The following is a 23940-nucleotide window of genomic DNA, read 5'->3' on the forward strand; positions in this document are numbered from 1 at the left end:
CTGAAAGTGTGATGAGACCTTGGAACTCAGAGGTTGACAGTAGTCTCTCCTTTGATAATCACATCGCCACAGTGGTCAGGAAATTCTTCTGCATGGCACACATCACAAAAGGTTTCTCATCCAGAAATAAAGAGGTCATTGTTCCCCTCTACTCAACACTCATTAGACCCATTATAGAGTACAACGCCCCTTTTGGCATGTACCTCACAAGACATCTACAACAACTGGAAAGGCCGCAGAAATACCTCACAAAGCGAATTACTAGCCTCAAACAGATGCCCTACGCAGACCGTCTCACAGAACTTCAGCTTTACTCCGTCGCATATCGCCTGCTCCGAGGCGATTTCTGCCTAACATAAAAAGCTATGACAAACCCAGAGCTGTTGGACATGCTCCACTTAAAGAAATCCGAATCCCTCCAAGCTACACGCTCTAGGGACCTAAACCTTGTCACCACAATAAACAGAACATGCTGAAGGGATAGATTCCTGTCCCAGAGACTTCTCATACACTGGAACAGACTACCTATCTATGTCAAACAGAGCTCCTCATTAGCACTCTTCAAGAAACATCTTGATGATCGGATGGGAAATAGGAAATTCACCCCAGGAATCACTTCTGTGGCTCTGCTTGATAGGGGCACAGGAAAATAATTTTCTTGGGTGGCGAAAGCCAGGGTACATTTTGGCTAGGCTTATATAGGCCCTAGGGCCAGTAGCTTAGTACCTACCTATGAACCTAAAAACAGTAAAAAAGAATACAAACTGAGCCACAGGTTAAAGCTGTCCAATTACAATTCAAGGTACGTTACAAGAATAATACAGATAATAGTTTAGGCTGTCCAAGTACAAGGTGTCTTTACTGTGAACAGGTAATTATAGAAGAGATGTATGAAGGAGATAGTAAAAATAAATAGTAAGGTTTATGAAGTTAGGTGATAGCTGCTTGAGGTAAAGAACAGTTACAGATCCTTTTGGAGAGATGATGTGTGTGGAGGGTGATTTTAAAGGTGGCAGAACACTGAAGTAATTGAATACATAAGGGTAAGGCTGTTCCATGCTTTTGCAATGATCCAAGAATATAATAGCTGGACCAGCTGGTAATTTGGGTTTGTAAATTTGAACAAGGTGCTGGTTTTCAGATCTTAGGGATCGATTTGTGTTATGGATGAATAGGGACGTAACAAAGGAAAATCTTTTGGTTTATTAATTAGTCCATGTGTTTTAGTTGAAGATAGGTTAAGTAGTGGAGGAATTTGAGCCAGTGTAATTTGCTTAGGGCAGTGCAGTGGTGGGTAGAATGGCGACGGTTTGTTGCGAATTTAGCAATCTTATTGCAGCATGTTTCAAGCTTGCTTTTCAGGGAGGAATTGAGGTTAGTTAGCAGTGGAGCACAGTAAACTAGGGAAGGAAGTAGGTAGGATGAGGCAAGTACTTGTTTTATGGGGAGGGAGAGGAATGTATTTTATGTATAGAGCAGTCCAAGTTTTCTGTGGATCTTAGTAATATGTCCACGGAGATTGAATTTGAGGTTTTCGTCGATTAGTCCTTCTAACAGTTTTGTATGGGTGACTAATTCGATTTTAGTGGAGTTAAGAGGAAAATATATTGAAAAGGGATTTGTCAAGGGGTGTGTTTTTCTTGGGAGTGAAAATCATGAGTTTGGTTTTATTGGGGTTTAGGGACAGGTGATTATTGTGGAGCCATGCCTCTACAGTGGTAAATGCAGTTTGGGTGATCTGCTGTAGTAGAGTTGGGTTATCAACACTGCTGACTTTAGCTGAGTCATCTGCATACTGCACTAGATTCCCTTGTTGGACAGTTTGATAAAGGTTATTGATTAAACAGAAGCAGTTCTAATACTGACCCTTGGGGGTCACCTGTGGAGTTGCGAATATAGGGGGATATGGAGCTTTCCATTTGACAGCATGTTCCCTGTTGGAAAGGTAGCTTTTAAACTAATTAAGAGAGGAGAATGGTGTGACAGATGGTATCATATGCTTTAGAAAGGTCCAAGAATAATGCAGAGACAATGTTGCCTGAGTCACGAGCTTTGTTAACTTCATCTAAGAAAGATATTAGGGCAGTAAAGGTGCTATGTCATGGTCTAAAGCTGTGCTGTGTTATGGGACAGGTTCTGATTTTTAGGAGAAAGTGTAAGAGTTGCTTATGAATACATTTCACTAGAACTTTGAAGATGGGGGAAAGAATGGCAATGAGGTAGAAGTTGGAAATTTTGTTTGAAGAGCCCTGTTAAACAGGGGTAGAATGACTGCTTTTTTCCAAAGGCTATGGATGTAGGATTCATGAACAGATTTATGAGAATGCTAATGGGATAAGCCACAGCATCAGTGGCGATTTTCAGGTATTTTGCAGGTATACCGTTGGCAGCCTTAGAGCAAGGTTTTAATATCATGAGAAGTTTTTTGATGGTTTCAGTGGGGATGGAACAGAGTTTGAATTCTGTCTGGGAAGTAGGTTGTCCAGAGTTATTGTGCTTGGGTGGAGGGGAATGGGAGCTTATGGAGGAGTGGCTTAATGTATTTGAAGTAAAGGGAGTGGGATGAGGTTGAGAGTGCTGAATAAGGTAAGTGTTGGTTGGGAGTTTTTTTTGGGAGAGGTAGAGAAAAAGTGGCAATAAGTTTGGCAATAGCATCTATAAAATAAGAGTTAAAGATGTTACTAATTTAGTCAGGAGTTTTGTTGGGTGGAGGGCATGGATTAGATTTTGTTCCAGGGCTTAGAAGATTATTAATGGAGAACCAGAATAATTTAGGATTATTTTTGTGATTTTGCAGATTCCAGTAATATACTTTTTTTGTCTTTTAATAAGAGTTTTTTTGTTTAGTTGCGAAGCTGTTTGTACTTTAGTAAATCAGAGTTATTCTGATGTTTATACCACAACTTCCATGCTTTGACCCTGGTTCTTTAGTAGAATTAGTTAGTCAGGGGGCATGATTAGTCCATGCTCTTTTAGTTCGAGTTGGGGCTAGGCTATCTAGTATTTTCAAAAAAGTGTTACTAAAGTGAAGGAGAGCGTCGTCTAGGGAAAGGGTTTTGAGGATGTTCCAGATGATACTTTTTAGGATACTGTTAAATGTATGGGGATGGAATTTAGATGAATTCCTCGCTAGTTTAATGTGTTTTTTGGGATGGGTGGACAGGCACAGATAATGTAGGCTGAAAGGTGATCACTAATGGAGTTGGAAGGGTTCCAGCTGATATCTCAGAAAGGTCTGAAACTAGGATCCAGTCTAACATGGATCCTTCATTGGTTCTGTTGCTAAATCTAGTAGCTGAGGTTATCAATTGTCTATACTGAAACAGGTTTATGTGAGAGGAAGCTGTTTTAGGGGAGATGTTAGAGCAGTCGATGTTCACATTGCCTAGGATGATCATTTCGATTTTATAGTACAGGAGGTCCAGGAAAACAATTTCTCTAGTATTGGTTATGTTATTTCCTGGGGGAATGTAGAGATATGATGTCATGAAAAGGAGATATTACCAGCCCAGCTATCTGGGATTTTGTAAATAATTATATGTAATTTGTGAATATCAACATGACTTATAAAGAAGTGTGACAAAGAGATACTGCCAACATGGCTGTCTGGAATTTTGTAAATGGTTAAGTGCCATTTGTGAATGTCAACATGATTCATAAGCTTGTATTACAAATTTATTAGAACTGTATGTCATATAAGATGCTTTGTACATACATGTGCTGAAGAGGTATTTTTAAATGCTGTTTAATGATGTAACCACAGCATGTCCTACTGGATGAGAATAGAAATGTACCTGCACTATTGTAACTGTTTAGATGTACATATTTTAACAACTGAAAAGGGAACACAAGAGGTTAACTTCAGTAAAACAGCTGAAATTAAATTACCTTATGGCCATGTAATAAAAGGATGTTATCTTTCAGTTTCACTGCAGTAACAGACACAATGTCTAGAACTAGAAGCTTTCTGCATTGTCTTGGAAGTGTTTTATTGTTTTATGACTTCCAGGATCTGCCTTAGAGCTAAGAAAAGCCCTTGTCCATGTATTTTCACACGCAGATGCTAAATGCTACCAGCTGCTTCAGTGTGGGTTTTCACTTGGGATAGTGTCAGATGACGAGAAATGATGTCATTCTGCAAGCTATCCCAGCATTAATATTTGAGATATTAATTTGGGAAGTCTTAGTGAGAAACTGTATTCTGTATTTTGTCTTTGACCAAACATCATCAAGCCCTATTCAACACATCTGCCTTGCTTATTCTGAAGTTATTAGGGTACAGTAATTTTCTTAGATACAGTCAGGAATATAGCAAAGCTTAGCTCAGATTTTTTTTTTTTTTATTTGAGACTGTCCTGCAATAATGTTTTAAATATTTCCTGTGATTTTGAACTCTGGTGTAACTGTAAGTATATATTGTGTATTTTATTGTTCTTTTATTTATCATTAAATATATTTAAACCTGTCATTGTGGCTGATTTGTCTAGAGAGATTTAAGCTTGGGGAGAACTTGCATATTTGTTTGATGACACTGTGTGGGCCACTCCTAATAACCTTGCTCTTGGTCAAACTACCATTTCTATTGATAGTAACTTTACACAGTAAGATTGGACACCCTTTGTTAAGGGCCTTAAAGTAGCTGATAAGAAGCTGGTTAGTGACAGTAATATCTTATATTCTTAGCAGAAGGGGCCATAGCTATTAAACCTGTGCCAGTCTTTCCCAGGTGTGTGTGTGTGTGTGTGTGTGTGTGTGTGTGTGTGTGTGTGTGTGTGTGTGTGTGTGTGTGTGTGTGTGTGTGTGTCAGCCAGCTGCTTGGGCAGGGACACAAAACACTGGTTGGACAGAGAGGGTGCTGGAGGTCTTGGCTTGGCCACTCAGTTGAGCTCGTAACTCTAAAGCTGTGCCAGTGGGAAGTCTTATTGGGAATCTGGAGAAAGAGGGAGAAACAAGCCCCAGACTGACTGTGGTCTCTGTGTGCTCTTAAGGGAAAATGCACTTGATGCAGAGAACTGCATCTGGAAATACTATGTGTGTATGTCATCCTCCCAATATACATCCTCCACTGGTGCTAGTGGTGAGGACTGAGGCTCCTTGATTACTGGGACAGTGGTGGGGCGTCACATATGATATAACGTTTTTTGAAGCAAGTGATTTCTAAGATAATGATCAAGATTTCAGTGTTTTGGAATTGTGGGGTCTGGTCAGTGAATGGGATAATGGTAAGGGTATTGGGGTAAATGATACACATAACAGGAAGGGTGGTGGTTGGCCATCAGCCCTTAATATGCTATAGTTTGGGGGGAGTATTTCACACTCCTTAATGTTGGGTTTTAACCAGGTTGCCCGTTTTGTTTAGAGCTACCCAGGTATGTAATTTGGAGGTCTTACTGCAGATGCTTTGCAGGTTTCGTGTAGTTATGTGCAAAGATTTAGGGCCTTTTAGATGGATTATTTTGGTACAGGAGTGTAAGACAGATGGGCTAAGTTTAGATGAATGCCACCGGATTGGGTTAGGGTAGAGAGAGTGTGAGAAATTTGCGGAAGAATATGCGAGAGTTGGGAACTAATATAATGAAGTATATGGTTAATAGGAAATGTATGCGAGATGTGAATTATGGTCAGTGGACAGGATACAAGTTTTAAGACAGAAGAAAGGGTTTATAGCAAACAGGCTAGGGCTAATTTTTGAGTAGAATGATGTGAGGTAGCTACAGAAGTAGTTATTTAGTTTGGTTTTGCAGGTAAAGATTTGGGGTTGATTGAAGTGGCTTGAATGAGATCCAGGTTGCAGCAGTGTAAGCAACAGCAAAAAAACACTCAGTAAGCTAAAGCAGCAGTGTTTTTGTTAGGCATAACTGCAGATTACTTTGCTTTTCTTTTGTTGTTTAGGGATGATAATGTAAGTATCAGTTTGAGAGTTGTCCTGAGCTGGCAAAGACAAGCTAGATATTACAATTTAACTAGAGTAGAGGGATATGAAGGGATAGGGTCAAAAAAGTAGCAGCAGCAGGAGATGGACACTAACTGGTAAAATCAGTACGCTAAGGCATAAGATAAGGAGTCCAAATGAAGATTATAGTAAGAAGAGAGATGGGAAGTTAGGTTGGTCCCAGTGATGTGTTACCGCTGAGTATGTTAGTGACAGTATATAAAGTAAAACTCTGTAAATTTACAGTCCACATACATTTATGCCTCATTAGTCTTTGTCAGAGGGAGCTTTGGCAGCAGGTTGAAGGGTTTTGTTTTTTTTGCAGAGCGCTGTTTTTACTGAAGTAGAAAATGGGCTTAACACGTAAAATAAAAACAAAGGAGGAGAGCAATGGTAAGAGTAAGGTAAAGAAGGTTTGATTACATAAGCCAAGTTTGCTACAGAAGAGGGTAGCAGGAGATAATTAGATAACAGTAAAAGAAAAAAGGAAAAGAAGCACACAAAAACTGAGAAGAGTTCAAAGGAGAGATGAATGAGACTCTAAAGAATATACAAATATGCAAAGACTGAGTGTTTTAAATACCAGGAACAGGGGCTGAGAGAAAAGTACAGTTGTGTACACTTACCATAAATGTAGATGTTCGAGTGTATTCACTGTTGCCAGTCATCACACTTGGGTTATCTGCCTGCAGGTAGCCCTCATTCGGCCCAAATACCAGAGTCTTGGGATTTCTGCGTTGGATGCTGTGTCCTCATCCATGACGTCAGGTCATCAGGGGGCATAAAACATGCAGCCGATGTCTTTACATCAGTTTTTCTTGCCCCAGATGTCAAAAGCCCCCAAAATAGGAAGCAATCAAATGGTGTGGAACACCTCCAGTAAAAAGTAAATACTATTTTTATAAGATATGGCCAAAAAAGAGGATAGGTAGAAAGTATAGAAAGACAGGAGGCTGGAGGGAGGGTAACCAGGACTGCAACAGTGAATACACTCGAACATCTATATTTAAGATAAGTGTATACAACTGTACTATGTTCTTCGTGTTTCACTGCTGCAGTCATCACACTTGGGTTGATTCCCAAAGCTGAGGAAGGGTGGAGGCAGTCAAGAAGTAATAGGGCTGGCTAGCAGACCTTGTAAGAATGCTGTGGAAAATCCAGCTCTGGATTTAGAAAGATAGGCAAGTGGTAATGCTTGGTGAAGGTGTGTACAGAACTCCAGGTTGCAGCTTCCAGGACGTCCCTGTTAGGACTTCCCTGAGAAAAGCTGTAGAGGTTGAGGTAGCCCTAGTGGAATGAGGCCTGATCCCCTGTGAGGTAGGTATTCCATGGTGTTTGTAGCAGAAATGGATGCAGTGCTATCCATTTAGAAATGGTTTATTTTGAAATGGCCTTGCCCTCTGCCCCTGTAGCACAACTGACTAGTGGCTGGTCAGATTTTCTGAAAGGTTTAGTCCTGTCACTGTAGAACCTGACCTGTCTATGCACATCCAAGGAGTGCAGGATCCTTTCCCCTTTACTCTGAGGATTAGGAGAAAAGGTTGGCAAATGGAGGGATTGGTTTAAAGCCACACTGGATACCACCTTAGGCATAAAAGATGGGTTAGTCCCGAGGGAAACCCTGTCCACATGGAAGATAATGAAGGCTTCCCACAGCCATAAGGGCCTGTAACTCAGACACTCTTGCTGAAGTGATGGCTAGCAGTAAGGCTGTTTTCCAAGAGAGGAATTTTAACCCTGCTGTAGCAGCAGGCTCAAAAGGGGGAAGTGTGAGCTTCTCTAGTGCAATGTTAAGGCCTCAGGCAAGAGTGGGTGCTCTCCTGGGGGGGGGGGGGGGGTTGGCTCCTCTCAGGAACTGTTTGATCAGAGGTGAGAGAAGAGGGGTGGCTTAGTATTGTAATGAGCTGAGATGGCAGAGGCCTTTGTGGAGCAGCTCTGCTAGGTAATCTAGGATTTGAGGAAAGGAGGGCACTGCTGTGTCCTTCCCTTGAGACTGGCTCCAAGAACAGTATCGATTCCACTTTTCTGAATAGGATTTCCTAGTACTGGGCCTCCTGGCCTCAAGGAGAACATCCGGCACCTGTTTGCTGTGGGTTGCTGGTGATGTATTCAGGGAATATGAAAAGCTGCCAGGTTCAGGGTTTGCAGCTGAGGATGCAAAATCTGTCCCTCCTGCTGGGACAGCAGAGAGGGGGTATGCTGTTGGTGCCAGGGTGGCACTGCTGTCAGACTGCGTAGGAGTGGGTACCAGTGCTGGCGTGGCTAGTCTGGTGCAATAAGGATCATCCTTGGCCTGTTCCGTTTGATCTTGACGAGTACTTTTGGAAGGAGGGGCAGAGGGGGAAAGACATAGATGGAGAGATTTTCCCATGGGAAGGATTGAGCATCCACTTTCCAAGCTTGGGTGTGGAGAATTCCGGTGCAAAATATGTTTAGTTGATGGTTTCGGGGGGACGCAAAGAGGTCCACCTCTGGTGTCCCCCACCTGTATATTAGAAGTTTGAATGAGTTTGGTTCCAGTTTCCACTCATGTGGGTCCATTAGATTTCTGCTTAAGTCGTCTGCCAATGAATTTTGTTTGCCTGTCAAGAACTGAGCTTGCAGGTGCACTTGGTTGCTTAAGGCTGTGTTCCATAGAGCCATGGCTAACCTGCAGAATGGGTAGCATTGAGTTCCCCCCTGCTTGTTTATGTACCACATAACTGTGGTGTTGTCTGTCTTTATCAGGAGTTGTCCTGGCAGGAAAAGGTATTTGAAGGCTGTCAGTGCATTCTGTACAGCTAACATTTCTTTTTGATTGACATGCATGTGAATTTGTCCTGGGCTCCACTATCTTGAATGCATTTGCCTGCCATATGAGCCCCCCCATGCATAGTCTGATGTGTCTGTTTTCTGAGTTTGGACGGCAGGGGTTTGCGAGAAAGGGAGTCTCTTGTTGTGGTTGAAAGCCTCTGCCCACCAAAGGAACTCTGTCCTTAGGCAAGGAATAATAGTTATCACTGCTTCCAGGTCGTCGGAATGTTGACACCAGAGACTTTTTAAATACCATTGAAGTTTCCTCATATGCAGTCTTGCATACGAAATCAGTAGAATACATGAGGCCATGAATCCTAGGGCTTGCAGTATTTTTTTTTGCAGATAGCTGGGTTTTGCAGGCCAGTAGTTTGAAATAATTTGTCAAATAAACCTGCTTTTCTGGAGTGAGGAATGCCATCTGGGAAGTTGTGTTCAAGCTTGCTCCCAGGAATACAATCTTTTGGCTGGGTACCAGATGTGATTTTTTTTTTTCGTTGATGGTGTACCCCAGAGAAGTTAGGAGTCTCTTTACAAACGTCAGGTGCTGAAGGAGCAATTCCCGACTGTCCACCTGAATCAGGCAATCGTCCAAGTATAGATAAATTTGAATATTTCTCTGCCAGCAGTAAGCAGTGGCTGGAGCCAGGCACTTTGTGAATACCCTGGGCACAGTAGATAAGCCAAAGGGAAATGCAGAGAACTGATAGTGCATAGAGCCTGCCCTGAAACGTAGATATTTCCTGCAAGATTCCCTTATGGGGATGTGAAGATAAGCTAATTTTAAGTCTAGGGTGACTAGCCAGGAGTCCTTGGCTAGCATAGGAAGGAGCTGCTGGAGGGTAAGCATTCTGAATTCTAGTACCACCAGGAAGGTGTTTAGGGTCGACAGAACAGGGCGCCAAGAATTCTTTTTCCTGGGCACCACAAACAGCCTGGAGTAGAAACCCTGTCCCATTTTCTCTGGTGGCATAGGTTGAATAGCCCTAATACTGACAAGAGAAAGTACTTGCTTTTGGGCCTCTGTCCACTGGTTTGGAGGAAGGTCTGGCAATCCGCTTGGGGTTGGCAGAGTGTGGAAATAAAATCTGTATCCCTGGGATACAGAGTTTTTAAGACCCATCTGTCCTGGGTAATATACTCCCAGTTTTTTTGCATTCAGGGTGAGTTTTCCTCCTAGGGGTGCAAGTACTTGGGCATGGCTGGGAAGGATTAAGGACAAGTCATTGTGAACTTTTTCCATAGGGGGGTGGCTCACCACTCCCAGTTTTTGAGTAGGGAGCACTCCATTGTTTAGATCTGTGCATACCCTGAGACTGTAGTCTTTGTGGTATGTTGCCCCTGGGTTTGGGCTGAGAAGGTCTGGAAGGGACTGGAAAGGACCAGTTTTTTGAAGGCCAATGCCTACTGAATCTAAGTGGCTGTTCCTGTAAGAAATCTTTAACAGTTTGCATGGATTTAAGCTTTTTCCTCCACCTTTTAAAGAACTTCTTCTGCTTTAGAGCCAAACAAACATTTTTGGTTTAATGGAGCATCAAGCAATTTTGCCTTGGTCTGACAAGATTTGTTCCTTCAGCCAAACATGCCTTCTCAGAACAGACCCAGTGACAGCAGCCCTGCAAGATGCTTCTAAGGCATCAAAACTAAACTGCAAAGTATGTTTACCAACATGGTTTGCACAGTGCATTAAATCTTAAGACCTTATTTTCTGTACAATCAGGAATCAACAACATTTTTTTGTTTAATTAGATCAATAATATGTTGCTGGTACTTCAACATGTGAAACTAGCAATTTAAAGCCCCGACGGCAAGAGTTGCAGCGGTATATACCTTCTTAACCCATCTGTCTAGAGCCTTTGAATCCCTGTCCGAAGGGGTAGGGTTTTTGGCTGTAGAAGCCTTAATACCTTTAGGTCCCTGGGAAATTGTCTCTGGATCAGCAGTGGGATTTTTAAAGAGAAAGTTGAGAGAGTCAGGTGCTCTGTAGTATGGGTCAGGCTTTCTAGGAGCAGGTGGTACAGTGTCAGGGGTAAAGCTGGGTTCCATGAAGACATCATCTACAATATCCAGGACAGGGGGAATAGGTAGAGGCCTATGCTGAGGCAAGTCTAAAAATTCCCAGAGTCTCTTTTTGGACTGCGGGTAGTCCTGGCATTCCCAGCGGAAATGCTCTCTTAGGGTATTGCAAGGTTTCACCGAAAGAAAGGTCCTCTGGGGGGGGGTTGAGGGAACTGAATCCTCTGCATTGGAGTCCTCATAGGTAGATAAGGGTATGTCCTGGTAATCACAGGGGTCAGAGTCATCAGACTCATGGTCTGAAGAATCAGAAGGAAAATCAATTCTTTGTCTTTTAGAGGGGGAAGGCTGGCTTCCCATAATTAAAGTAATAAGGTCTTCAGCCATTCTAAGCATTTGTTTCTGTGGCATGGAAGCTTGAGAATGTGCTTTGGTCATTGGTTTCCTAGGCGTAGTGCGAACTCTGGGCCTGAGAAATTCAGTAGATTTAGTCATTAACAAAGTAGTCACTTAATATGAACATCGGAAGGTCTGAATACACCCTCAAAAGCCGGTGCCTGCACAGCAGCTCCGGACCCATCCAAGGTAGAGACATCCGCAGGTTCCATAGTCGAAGAAGCATCTTGCGGCATACCAGACTCCAAATGGGTCTCAGTAGAGGCCTGCAAACCTGTAGAAGCGGGTAACAGGGGCTGTGAAAGCACCTCATTGAGTAACGGTGGACTGGCGACTAGCTTAACGGAAGCATCGTTGGCAGTTTTGGACTTATGCGGTCTGTCTCTGTCTTTATCTTTGCTTTTTTTAGAAGATCTGCAGTCGGATGGCTTACCGAAGCTATTTCAGAATACGGAGAATGAGAGTGAAAGACTTTAGAGACAAAAATAGCTCGAAGACGAATAGTTCGGGCGTTGAACAAGGCATAAAACCTACAGCGAGGGACATCATGGTCTGGGCCTAAACAGGTGACACAGTTGTTTTTCTTTTGGCTTTTCCAAGTTAGGGGTCGCCACAGTGGAACTCTGGACCGCTAATGACTGGCAGTCGATTTTTACTGTGCCGAGGTGCCAGCCCAATGCCCAACCTTCAACAAAGGCACACCCATTCACAAATGTCTTTCAAACGCCACTCGACCGTGGGGAGGAAATGCAGACTCCACACAGAAGGCGCTCCAGCCGAGAATCGAACGGGAGAACCTCTTGCTGTGAGGCAACAATGCTACCCCGGCACCACAGCGGCTTACAAACAGGTGACACAGTAAGAATGAAAATCTCTGTGAGGTACTTCCTTTCCACAGGCAAGACAATTGTTAACTTTTTCTGCCATCGGTTAGAACAAGAAAAAAGGACCCCCAACGGGGTACTTCGCTTTAGAAGACTTCAGGTTTCAAACTCGAAAAACTTTTAGCTATGTACTTACCATAACTTTAGATGTTTGGGATCCATCTCGCCTACATTCTGTACTGATGGGCTCGGAGCCGATCCCTCGGCTCCGACTCGGCACGCTATGCTATAGAGCGAGGCCTCTTATTGGCTGAGCTATTTCTTATCCCAGGATGCACCAACCACTAATCCCCCAGATCTTGTTTGTCCGCATTCATGCACACATGCACAACTTGTTTATATAACACTGTAAGATGTTTCAAGATGAAACAACAGGATTCGGACCTTCTGATATCCTCTGATCTCCAAGGAAGGGGGAAGGAGGGTGGGTTATTAGGAATGTAGGCGAGATGGATCCCAAACATCTAAAGTTATGGTAAGTACATAACTAAAAGATGTTATGTGATCCTATCTTGCCTACATTCTGTACTGATGGGACAGCATCCCTAGCACCTAAATCCCGGGTGGCTCATTGGAAAACACTCCTGAGTACTGTGGAACCAAATGAAGCTCGTCCTCTAGATGACACATCCAATTTGTAGTGGGAAATGAAAGTGTGCGGGGAAGACCATGTAGCTGCAGCACAAATGTCACTAATGGCAAGCTTAGAATGAAATGCTATTGAAGTAGCCATAGCCCTTGTAGAATGAGCTTTGACAGAGGTGGTAAGCTCTTTGTTAGAATAAGCTTGAGTAATACAGTCCCTGATCCATTTGGCAATAGTGACCTTTGTGACAGCTTTGCTCAATTTATTGTCTGCAAAGGATACAAACAACTGATCTGTTTTCCTTGATTGTTTGGTCCTGTCTAAATAAAAACGCAACTGCCTGTGGACATCTAGTGTGTGGAATATGAACTCCGCTTGGTTAGAATATTTAGGAAAAAAGACTGGAAGTTCTAACGATTGTTGTAAGCAGAAACTGGAACAAACTTTAGGGACAAAGGAAGGATTTGGCCTGAGAGATACTCTGTCTTTGTGAAAAACCAAGTATGGGGGTTTTACAGACAAAGCTTGAAGCTCTGAAACTCTTCTGGCAGAAGTAATCGCCACCAGAAAAGCAGTCTTCCACGATAGAAATTTTAGATCACATGTAGCTGCCGGTTCAAAGGGGAAGGAAGTTAAGGCGCGTAACACTACATCGAGATCCCATGGAGGAGCAGGATGAGAAATCGGAGGTCTTAACAGCGCAGCACCTTTCAAGAAGGTCTTACACAATCTGTTGCTCATTAAAGGTGGGTTTATAGATTCGTGAAAATTGGAAATCGCTGCCAATTGAACCTTGATGGTAGAGACTGAAGAGCCTTGATTGAAAAGAGAAGTTAAAAATTTTAGTACTTCTGCCACGGGAATAGAGATGGGATCCAGGCCCCGGAGTTGAGCCCAAATAGCAAATCTTTTCCATTTGCTAGAATACAGTTTCTTTGTAGCAGACTTATGGGCCGAAGATAATATGTGTACAACCTCTGGATCTAATGTATGACTCCTGACTATAGTCGGAAGAGGAGGAACCAAGCCGTCAATTTTAAGGTGTGCAGGGACTGGTGGAATAGTCCCGACTGATGAACCAAAAGGTCTGGGATCTGATCCAGGAACCATGGACCTTCCAGAGCATATTTCTGAAGATAGGGAAACCATACTTGACGAGACCAGTAAGGAGCAACTAAGATCATTTTGCTCCCCAAGAGAGATGCCTTTTGGATCACCCTGGGAAGGAGAGGAACTGGTGGGAAGGCATAAAGCAATCCAGTGGGCCAAGGATGGGCTAGTGCGTCCATGGGGCTCTTCCCCGGAGCCGGGGTTAGGGAGAAGAATTCTTTGCACTTCGCATTTAGTGGAGTCGCGAAGAGGTCGCAACACGGAACTCCCCATTTGCTGAAAATCTGACTTGCAACTGTCATGTTCAGAGACCATTCGTGAGGAGAGAGGATGGTTCTGCTCAGTCTGTCGGCTATCACATTGGACTTGCCCGGGATATGAGTAGCCACTAGAAAGCGTTTGGTCGAGACTGCCCATTCCCAGACTCTCATGGCCTCTCTGCAAAGAGGATAGGATCTGGTCCCTCCCTGTTTGTTCAGGTACCAGACAACTGACATGTTGTCTGAGTGAGCAACACGCCCTGAGGGAGGTAATCGTGAAGGGCTTGAAGGGACAAAAGCACTGCCCTCATTTCTAGGATGCTGATATGAAGTAGGGGCTCTTCCGGGTGCCATTTGCCTTGGACTGACCTGCCCAGGGAATGCCCCCCCCCCACCCCATCTGGGAGGCGTCCGTGGTCAAAGTGGCCGCAGGAGGAGGTGGAACAAAGGGTCGTCCCTGATCCAAATTGGAGGGCACTAGCCACCAGCGAAGGTCCCGTTTGCATGTTTCCGTGATCCATATGAGGTGACTGAGAGGGAGTTCCTGAAAGGACCACTGAGCTGAAAGAAGCCACTGGAGAATTCTCATGTGCAACCTTGCCAAGGGGACTAGAAGAACCGTGGCGGACATGGATCCCAATAGCTGCAGGACCATTCTGGCTGGGGCTTTGGACCTGGGAAGTAAGGCTCGAACTTGAGTCTGTATGGTTTGTATTCTGTCTGTAGGTAGATAGACCCACATTCGGTTTGAGTCTATCTCCACCCCTATGAATCTTATTCGTTGAGATGGCAGCAACACAGACTTTGGCCAATTGAAGGTGATTCCAAGGGAATTGCCCAGTGATATAGTGGCTTGTAGGCTCCATGATGGTAGATGCTTGGAGATGGCAGTTAGGAGCCAGTCGTCTAGATACGGAAACACCTGGAATCCTAGACTTCTCAGGTGAGCAGTCACGACTGCCAAGCACTTGGTGAACACCCTGGGGGCTGCTGTGAGACCAAAGGGCAGTGCGCGGAACTGAAAATGACTGCCTCCTAGGCTGAAGCGCAGATGTCTCCTGGATGCTTGATGTACCATGATATGGTAATAAGCGTCCTTGAGATCTATGGAGCACTTCCAAACACCTTTCTCCAGCAATGGGAGAATGGTTTGTAGGGTGACCATTCGGAACTTGGACTTTCTGACTGAACGGTTTAGAATGCTGAGGTCCAAAATGGGCCTCAAGTCCCCGGTCTTTTTTGGCACCAAAAAGAATCTTGAGTAAGTCCCTAATCCGATCTGGTCTGCGAGGACCGGTTGGATGGCTCCTTTTTGCAGCAGCTTTGAAACTTCTGAGGCTGCAGTATCCCGCTGACTGGGTGGCGGGTCCGGGATTTTTTTGGACTGAGATGGAGGGTGAGAGAAAGGGATGGTGTAACCTCCGGCGATAATTCGAAGCACCCATCGGTTCTCAGTGATACCTTCCCAGGCTTCTAGGTGCTTTGAGAAACGACCCCCGACTGGCTCCGGAGCTGCACAGTCGGGCAATCCCTCAGGGACTGTGAAAAGCTGAAGAGTCACGAAAGGACTCGCGGTCTCCAGTGTTGCGAGGGCCTCTGCCGCCTCTGGGACGGCGTCTTCCGAAAATTTCCCCTCCCTGCCTCTGGAAGGGGATCCTCCTGCTGAGAGGGTAAGGCTTCTGAGATCTACGGAACCACATTTTCCCTCCTCTTTTAGCCTTGGGATAAGGCCGAAAGGGAGTGGAAAATCGTGCCCCTACAGCAGTCAGAGTCTTACCCTCCTGTTCGCAGCGGGTCAGTGTGTCCTTTACCTTGGGTCCAAACAGGGAGGACCCATCAAAGGCGTCGGCAAAGGAAGACTTAAAGGCCTCCATGAAATGACACAGGCAGAGCCAGGCTTGTCTCCGTAGAGCAATGCCTGTACCCGCTCTACTCGCCCCTTGCCGCATAAGAAATGAGCCTCATGGACGAGTTTGAAATGGACGACAATGTAGCCAGCTGAGAGCCAACTGTCTGGGCCAGCTCCTCAGGCAGGTTACCCAAGAGGGTATCGGATAGTTCTTTAATCAGATCCCTCTGAAATCTAGTAAAGTGCGTAAGGTAGTTCAAGGACCTTAATGTAAAGGCCGCTGAACTTAGGGTGCGCTTTCCGTACCGATCCATGCTCCTAGACTCCTTATTAGGAGGATGGACGGACGTCGAAGCCTCTGCTACATCTTGCTGGGTAGCAGATGCCACCAACAAAGCATCTACAGCCACATCTTTAGTTAGAAACTCTTTTTCAGGGGTGCGAGAGGAACTTATTCGGACGAGCAGGCACGGTTCCACAGAGTCTGGGTGTTCCCACTCCCATCGACAGATCAAATCCAAGAGCTCGTCGGGCGGAGACACCCAGGAGGCGGAGGCTGAGCCCCGAAGGCCTTAAGGAACACCGACTCATCCGCAGAACGGGGTTTGGACTGCCAGCGGCCTGATTGTTTAAGGGCTTCCAGGATGTCTGCAAAGGAGACATCATCCGAGGTCGACTTAGGGGACCCCTCTGCATCATCGAGATCAGTGTCTGATGTAAGAGACTCATCAGGGGAGTCAACGTGCTTCCTCTTGCACGATCTTTTCCTGGGGGGTTCTTCCGAAGAGGCTTCAGAAGGACCTCCAGGAGGGGGGGGGGCCCCAGTGGGGGTAATCTCAGGCCCCGGGTCTCTGCTGTCTAAGGACAGGGGGACTGCCAAAGACCCAGTCTCGGTATGCAGGGAAGGAGCTGGGGAGACCGTGGAGGTAGCCAAAGATGATTTGGCTAAAGCACTCCTCATAGCCCTGAAGGCGGGACCACCAGAATCCTGGGAGGGTCCCACCTCCGTGGCCACAACAGTAGATGGCACCCCCGCCGCCGACGCACCGAGAGGGAGACTTGGGACCGAAAACATCAATCCCGAAGCATCCCCCCCGGGGCCGACGGAAGAAGTTCGCGTACTGAACTCCGACCCAAGAGCCGGAGTTGGAGTAAGGGTCGGGCCCGACCCTAAAACCTCCACCGGTCCACCAGCACGGCTCCAATGGTGCCGAGGCTGTTGGAGGAGGAACTATAGTAGGGAGGTGGACCATCGGCTCCGAAGCCGAATGGGCTGGAGCCGAAACAAGTTTTTGGAACACCGGAGACTGGAAGAGTCTTAGGAGCACCCTGTCGATGTCCGAATCAGACATCTTGGATGATCTGGACAATACCGATCGGGTCCGAACCGATTTCTCCATCGGCTCCAAAGGACTAGGGACCGGCTCGAATGGATTCTACCACTATCGGCTCCGAGAGAGATCTCAAGGCAATTTCCCTCGGTGCTGATAAGGACTTCGGCTCCGAAGGGGAAGAGTCTGAGCCGGTAACCCTCATCGGCTCCAATATCAGTGGAGCCGATGAAGGTGACCCGCCTCGATGCCCCAGTCCTCGGCTCCGAAACCAGAGGGGTCGAGACTGGAGGCATTGAGGCAGACCGTTCCGCCCTCGGCTCCGAAGTCCGTGGAGCCGATGGAGAAGTCTGCCTAGGTTTTTTGGCAGTCGGTTCCGACTGACTGGTTGGAGCCGACGCTTTCTTCTTTTTTGAAGGAGAGGGAGACGAAGATAAAGCCTCCTCGAAGGATGGCTTGATTAACCCCTTAAGGATTAATTTGTTTTTCCTCTCCTGGAGGACCCTTGATGAAAAGGCGTGACACATGCTACATGATTCTTGTAGGTGCTTGGCGCCTAAACAGTAAACGCACGAGGAGTGGTCGTCCGTTATGGACATCTTAAAACCACACCTCGTGCATTTTTTAAACCCGGAGGGTTTATGCTCTTTAGACAGGACTAAAGAAAACACAGTTATCTAAGATAACACGAAAACTAGCTAGATAAGTTCAAATATAATTTTTTTTTTGTTTGTTTTTTTTTTTTTTTGCACAATAACACAGTGCACAAGAAAAAACACAGAAAGAGAGGGTCAAGACCCTCTAACTAAAACGGGTACTTGACCCACAAATAAACGCTAGAATAGCAAAAGGGGAAGGCCCCTCTAACTAAAACGGGAAACCTTCCCTTAACAAAAAGAACAACTTTCTCAACAAAATCACCAAAAACACACACGTATCACAACAATAGCTGTTAAAACAGCTATTGGGTTGAAAACAAGCAATTTCCTGACAGGAAAAGTCTAAATAAATTAGTACTTAGCCCAGCCAAGTTGAGACCACGTCTTAGCTTGTAAGCGGCAAACGAGATCTGGGGGATTAGTGGTGGTGCATCCTGGGATAAGAAATAGCTCAGCCAATAAGAGGCCTCGCTCTATAGCATAGCGTGCCGAGTCGGAGCCGAGGGGTCGGCTCCGAGCCCATCAGTACAGAATGTAGGCGAGATAGGATCACATAACATCAAAAATTTCAGGTAGCTGCCAGCAGGCACTTGTGAACTGCTTCTGCTTTGGGCTCCCACATGGCAAGAAAAGCTGATGTAATGGCGTCGGCTGCATGTTTTATACCCTTGAATACCTGACGGCATGGATGGGACAAACAGCATCAGACGCAGAAATCCCAAGACTGTGGTACCTGCAGGCAGATAACCCAAGTGTGATGACTGCAACAGTGAAACATGAAGATCATCAATTATTAAAGCAGAAAAGACAACAAGAAAAAGTTATATCAGCAGTGGAAAAGGATAGTAGTGCAAGAGACAGTAACAGAAACTTCAGTAAATGTGGAGTTGGCCAGGACTAAAGTTAGGCAATTTGAATATGCAGTTGCAACAGTCGCCATTAAGTACCTTTAATCTATCCAAGAAATTCCATACAAAAACAAAACAAAAAAAGAGTTTAGCAATAAAAATATAGCAGTGGGCACCTAGTAAATTACAACAGAAAAAACACCTATGTTAAATTGCCACTCAATTAAGCTCTGTGCGATCTCACCATAGCAAGTTAAGTAAGCAAAACATTGCAATTGCTTTTTAATAGTGTTTGCACAGTTTAAGACACTGAGTAAATCTAGAGTTGACCTAACTGCACCCTAGTCTTTTTTAATAGAGTATGCACAATTCATGACACTTGCTAAGCAATTCTAAAACTGACCGCTCTAAAACTAGTAAAATAGCCTGGTAAATGAAACTCGTGGCCTCAATGCACCTATACGCAAACTCATTCCTATAAGTTATGCCATATCCTTTTAAATCACTAGTCTGAATACCCTAGGCACAGTAGATAAGCCAAAGGGAAATGCAGAGAACTGATAGTGCATAGAGCCTGCCCTGAAACTTTGATATTTCCTGCAAGATTCCCTTATGGGGATGTGAAGATAAGCAAATTTTAAGTCTAGGGAGACTAGCCAGGAGTCCTTGGCTAGCATAGGAAGGAGCTGCTGGAGGGTAAGCATTCTGAATTCTGGTACCACCAGGAAGGTGTTTAGGGTTGACAGAATAGGGCGCCAAGAGTTCTTTTTCCTGGGCACCACAAACAGCCTGGAGTAGAAACCCTGTCCCATTTTCTCTGGTGGCATAGGTTGAATAGCCCTAATACTGACAAGAGAAAGTACTTGCTTTTGGGCCTCTGTCCACTGGTTTGGAGGAAGGTCTGGCAGTCCCGCTTGGGGGTAGCAGAGAGTGGAAATAAAATCTGTATCCCTGGAATACAGTGTTTTTAAGACCCATCTGTCCTGTGTAATATACTCTCAGTTTTTTGCATGCAGGGCAAGTTTTCCTCCTAGGGATGCAAGTACTTGGGCATGGCTGGGAAGGATTAAGGACAAGTCATTGTGAACTTTTTCCATAGAGGGGTGGCTTACCACTCCCAGTTTTTGAGTAGGGAGCACTCCATTGTTTAGATCTGTGCATACCCTGAGACTGTAGTCTTTGTGGTATGTTGCCCCTGGGTTGGGCTGAGAAGGTCTGGAAGGGACTGGAAAGGACCAGTTTTTTGAAGGCCAATGCCTACTGAATCTAAGTGGCTGTTCCTGTAAGAAATCTTTAACAGTTTGCATGGATTTAGCTTTTTCCTCCATCTTTTAAAGAACAACTTCTGCTTTAGAGCCAAACAAACATTCTTGGTTTAATGGAGCATCAAGTAATTTTGCCTTGGTCTGGCAAGATTTGTTCCTTCAGCCAAACATGCCTTCTCAGAACAGACCCAGTGACAGCAGCCCTGCAAGATGCTTCTAAGGCATCAAAACTAAACTGCAAAGTATGTTTACCAACATGGTTTGCACAATGCATTAAATCTTAAGACCTTATTTTCTGTACAATCAGGAATCAACAACATTTTTTGTTTAATTAGATCAATAATATGCTGCTGGTACTTCAACATGTGAAACTGGCAATTTAAAGCCCTGATGGCAAGAGTTGCAGCGGTATATACCTTCTTACCCCATCTGTCTAGAGCCTTTGAATCCCTGTCCGAAGGGGTAGGGTTTTTGGCTGTAGAAGCCTTAATACCTTTAGGTTCCTGGGACATTGTCTCTGGATCAGCAGTGGGACTTTTAAAGAGAAAGTTGAGAGAGTCAGGTGCTCTTTAGTATCGGTCAGGCTTTCTAGGAGCAGGTGGTATAGTGTCAGGGGTAAGGCTGGGTTCCATGAAGACAGCATCTACAATATCCAGGATAGGGGGACTAGGTAGAGGCCTATGCTGAGGCAAGTCTAAAAATTCCCAGAGTCTCTTTTTGGACTGCGGGTAGTCCTGGCATTTCCAGCGGAAATGCTCTCTTAGGGTATTGCAAGGTTTCACCGAAAGAAAGGTCCTCTGGGGGGGGGGGGGAGTTTGAGGGAACTGAATCCTCTGCATCGGAGTCCTCATAGGTAGATAAGGGTATGTCCTGGTAATCACAGGGGTCAGAGTCATCAGACTCATGGTCTGACGAATCAGAAGGAAAATCAATTCTTTGTCTTTTAGAGGGGGAAGGCTGGCTTCCCATAATTAAAGTAATAAGGTCTTCAGCCATTCTAAGCATTTGTTTCTGTGGCATGGAAGCTTAAGAATGTGCTTTGGTCATTGGCTTCCTTGGCGTAGTGCGAACTCTGGGCCTGAGAAATTCAGTAGATTTAGTCATTAACGAAGTAGTCGGTTAATATGAATATTGGAAGGTCTGAATACACCCTCTGAAGCCGGTGCCTGCACAACGGCTCCAGACCCATCCAAGGTAGAGACATCCGCAGGTTCCATAGTCGAAGAAGCATCTTGCGGCATACCAGACTCCAAATGGGTCTCAGCAGAGGCCTGCAAACCTGTAGAAGCGGGTAACAGGGGCTGTGAAAGCACCTCACTGAGTAACGGTGGACTGGCGACTAGCTTAACGGAAGCATCGTCGGCAGTTTTGGACTTATGCGGTCTGTCTCCGTCTTTACCTTTGCGTTTTTTAGAAGATCTGCAGTCGGATGACTTACCGAAGCTATTTCAGAATACGGAGAATGAGAGTGAAAGACTTTAGAGACAAAAATAGCTCGACGACGAATAGTTCGGGCGTTGAACAAGGCATAAAACCGACAGCGAGGGACATCATGGTCTGGGCCTAAACAGGTGACACAGTTGTTTTTCTTTTGGCTTTCCCCAGTTAGGGGTCGCCACAGTGGAACTCTGGTCCGCTAATGACTGACCGTCAATTTTTACTGTGCCGAGGTGCCAGCCCAACGCCCAACCTTCAACGAAGGCACACCCATTCACGCATGTCTTTCAAATGCCACTCAACCGTGGGGAGGAAATGCAGACTCCACACAGAAGGCGCTACAGCCGAGAATCGAATGGGAGAACCTCTTGCTGTGAGGCAACAATGCTACCGCTGCACCACAGCGGCTTACAAACAGGTGACATAGTAAGAATGAAAATCTCTGTGAGGTATTTGCTTTCCACAGGCAAGACAATTGTTATCTTTTTCTGCCATCGGTTAGAACAAGAAAAAAGGATCCCCAACGGGGTACTTCGCTTTAGAAGACTTCAGGTTTCAAACTCGAAAAACAAAAATTTCAGGTAGCTGCCAACAGGCACTTGTAAACTGCTTCTGCTTCGGGCTCCCACATGGCAAGAAAAGCTGATGTAATGGCGTCAGCTGCATGTTTTATACCCTTGAATACCTGACGTCATGGATGGGGCAACAGCATCAGATGCAGAAATCCCAAGACTGTGGTACCTGCAGGCAGATAACCCAAGTGTGATGACTGCAACAGTGAAACATGAAGATCATCAATTATTAAAGCAGAAAAGACAACAAGAAAAAGTTATATCAGCAGTGGAAAAGGATAGTAAGTGCAAGAGACAGTAACAGGAACTTCAGTAAATGTGGAGTTTGCCAGGACTAAAGTTAGGCAATTTGAATATGCAGTTGCAAGTCGCCATTAAGTACCTTTAATCTATCCAAGAAATTCCATACAAAAACAAAACAAAAACAAGAGTTTAGCAATAAAAATATAGCAGTGGGCACCTAGTAAATTACAACAGAAAAAACACCTATGTTAAATTGCCACTCAATTAAGCTCTGTGTGATCTCACCATAGCAAGTTAAGTACGCAAAACCTTGCAATTGCTTTTTAATAGCGTTTGCACAGTTGAAGACACTGAGTAAATCTAGAGTTGACCTAACTGCACCCTAGTCTTTTTTAATAGAGTATGCACAATTAATGACACTTGCTAAGCAATTCTAAAACTGACCGCTCTAAAACTAGTAAAATAGCCTGGTAAATGAAACTCGTGGCCTCAATGCACCTATACGCAACTCATTCATATAAGTTATGGCATATCCTTTTACTAACTGAATAACAATCTAATGTTTTACAGAGCAGAGGTAATTGAGGAAGAGGAGCCATGATACTCTAAAAAAAAAATATTTAGGCATGTATGCAGTATAGCGGCTCATACCACGAAGTAACATCAAATCAGATGTCTGTTCTTTCAGACTATATCTAAAAAGAACAGTTGTGTAAAATCTTACCATAACCATAGGTGTCCTTCTCTTCCATGCTGCAGTATTCATAACCTTTGGGTTAGCCTCTGCCTAGCGACCCAAATATCCGGCTAGTATACAAAAGCTTTAGTCACTGTAAGGTACGTGGGACATCTGACACTGACCATAGGGTATATGGGCCATAAAAGTGACGCCTGCACGTACCTTCCTCTGAACTGAAAACCCCAGTCGCAGGATAGCTGCACAAATCCTGATTATTCAAAAAAGCTTGATGAGGGGTAGGAGGATGGGATAGAATAATGTAACATAGAAGAGAAAGACATATATGGTAATGGTAAGGTTTTACACAACTATTCTATGTTCTTCTGTTCTCATGTTACAGCATTCATAACCTTTGGGTGAGTGCCATAGCTCAAAGGGAAGAAGAAGAGGGTGGTTTGCAACTATTCTCCACAAATCCATGCAGGACTGCCCTAGCAAAACCTGCTGTAGATCTGGAGATGTGGTCCAGTCTGTAGCGTTTGGTGAAGGTATGGACAGACATCCAGGTAGCTGCTTCTAGAATAGAAGCGGTGCCTAGCCCTTTGAAGAAGGTTCCAGATGAGACCATGGCTCTAGAAGAATGGGCTTTAATCTTACTGTCTAGGTGCTTGTAACAGAAGGAGATGGCTTTGGAAATCCAAGTAGAAATAGTCTGCTTTGTCACCGCTTTCCCTTGAGTCCTGGGGTGAAAGGAGACAAAATAGTTGCTCTGATCTTCTAAGGGATTTGGTCTTGTCTAGCTAGAATCTAAGTTGTCTGTAAACATCTAGGGAATGCAGGACTCTCTCACCATCATTCTGGGGTTGTGGAAAAAAGGCGGGGAGGTGGATACATTGGTTAAGGGACCATTGGTTAAGGGACAAATCAATGACCACTTTGGGCATGAAGGACGGGTTAGTCTAAGTTTACCCTATCCTTGTGGAAAATTAAAAAGGGTGGGGTGACTAAGGGCCTGGAGCTCTGACATTCTCCTGACCAATGTCAAGACCACCAAAAGCACAGTTTTCCAAGTGCAGTATT

At 44.8% G+C, this 23940-nt stretch overlaps 1 protein-coding gene across 1 annotated transcript in view; it reads right to left on the reverse strand.

Moving 5' to 3' along the window:
• The window catches only part of TOPBP1 (DNA topoisomerase II binding protein 1), a 1495804-nt gene that overhangs the window by 933759 nt on the left and 538105 nt on the right, over positions 1–23940 (reverse strand). The gene's annotated exons all lie outside the window — the stretch shown is intronic.

Source organism: Protopterus annectens, chromosome 3.part1 (assembly GCF_019279795.1).
Source record: "Protopterus annectens isolate FY-2018-M chromosome 3.part1, PAN1.0, whole genome shotgun sequence".
Lineage (NCBI taxonomy): Eukaryota > Metazoa > Chordata > Ceratodontiformes > Protopteridae > Protopterus > Protopterus annectens.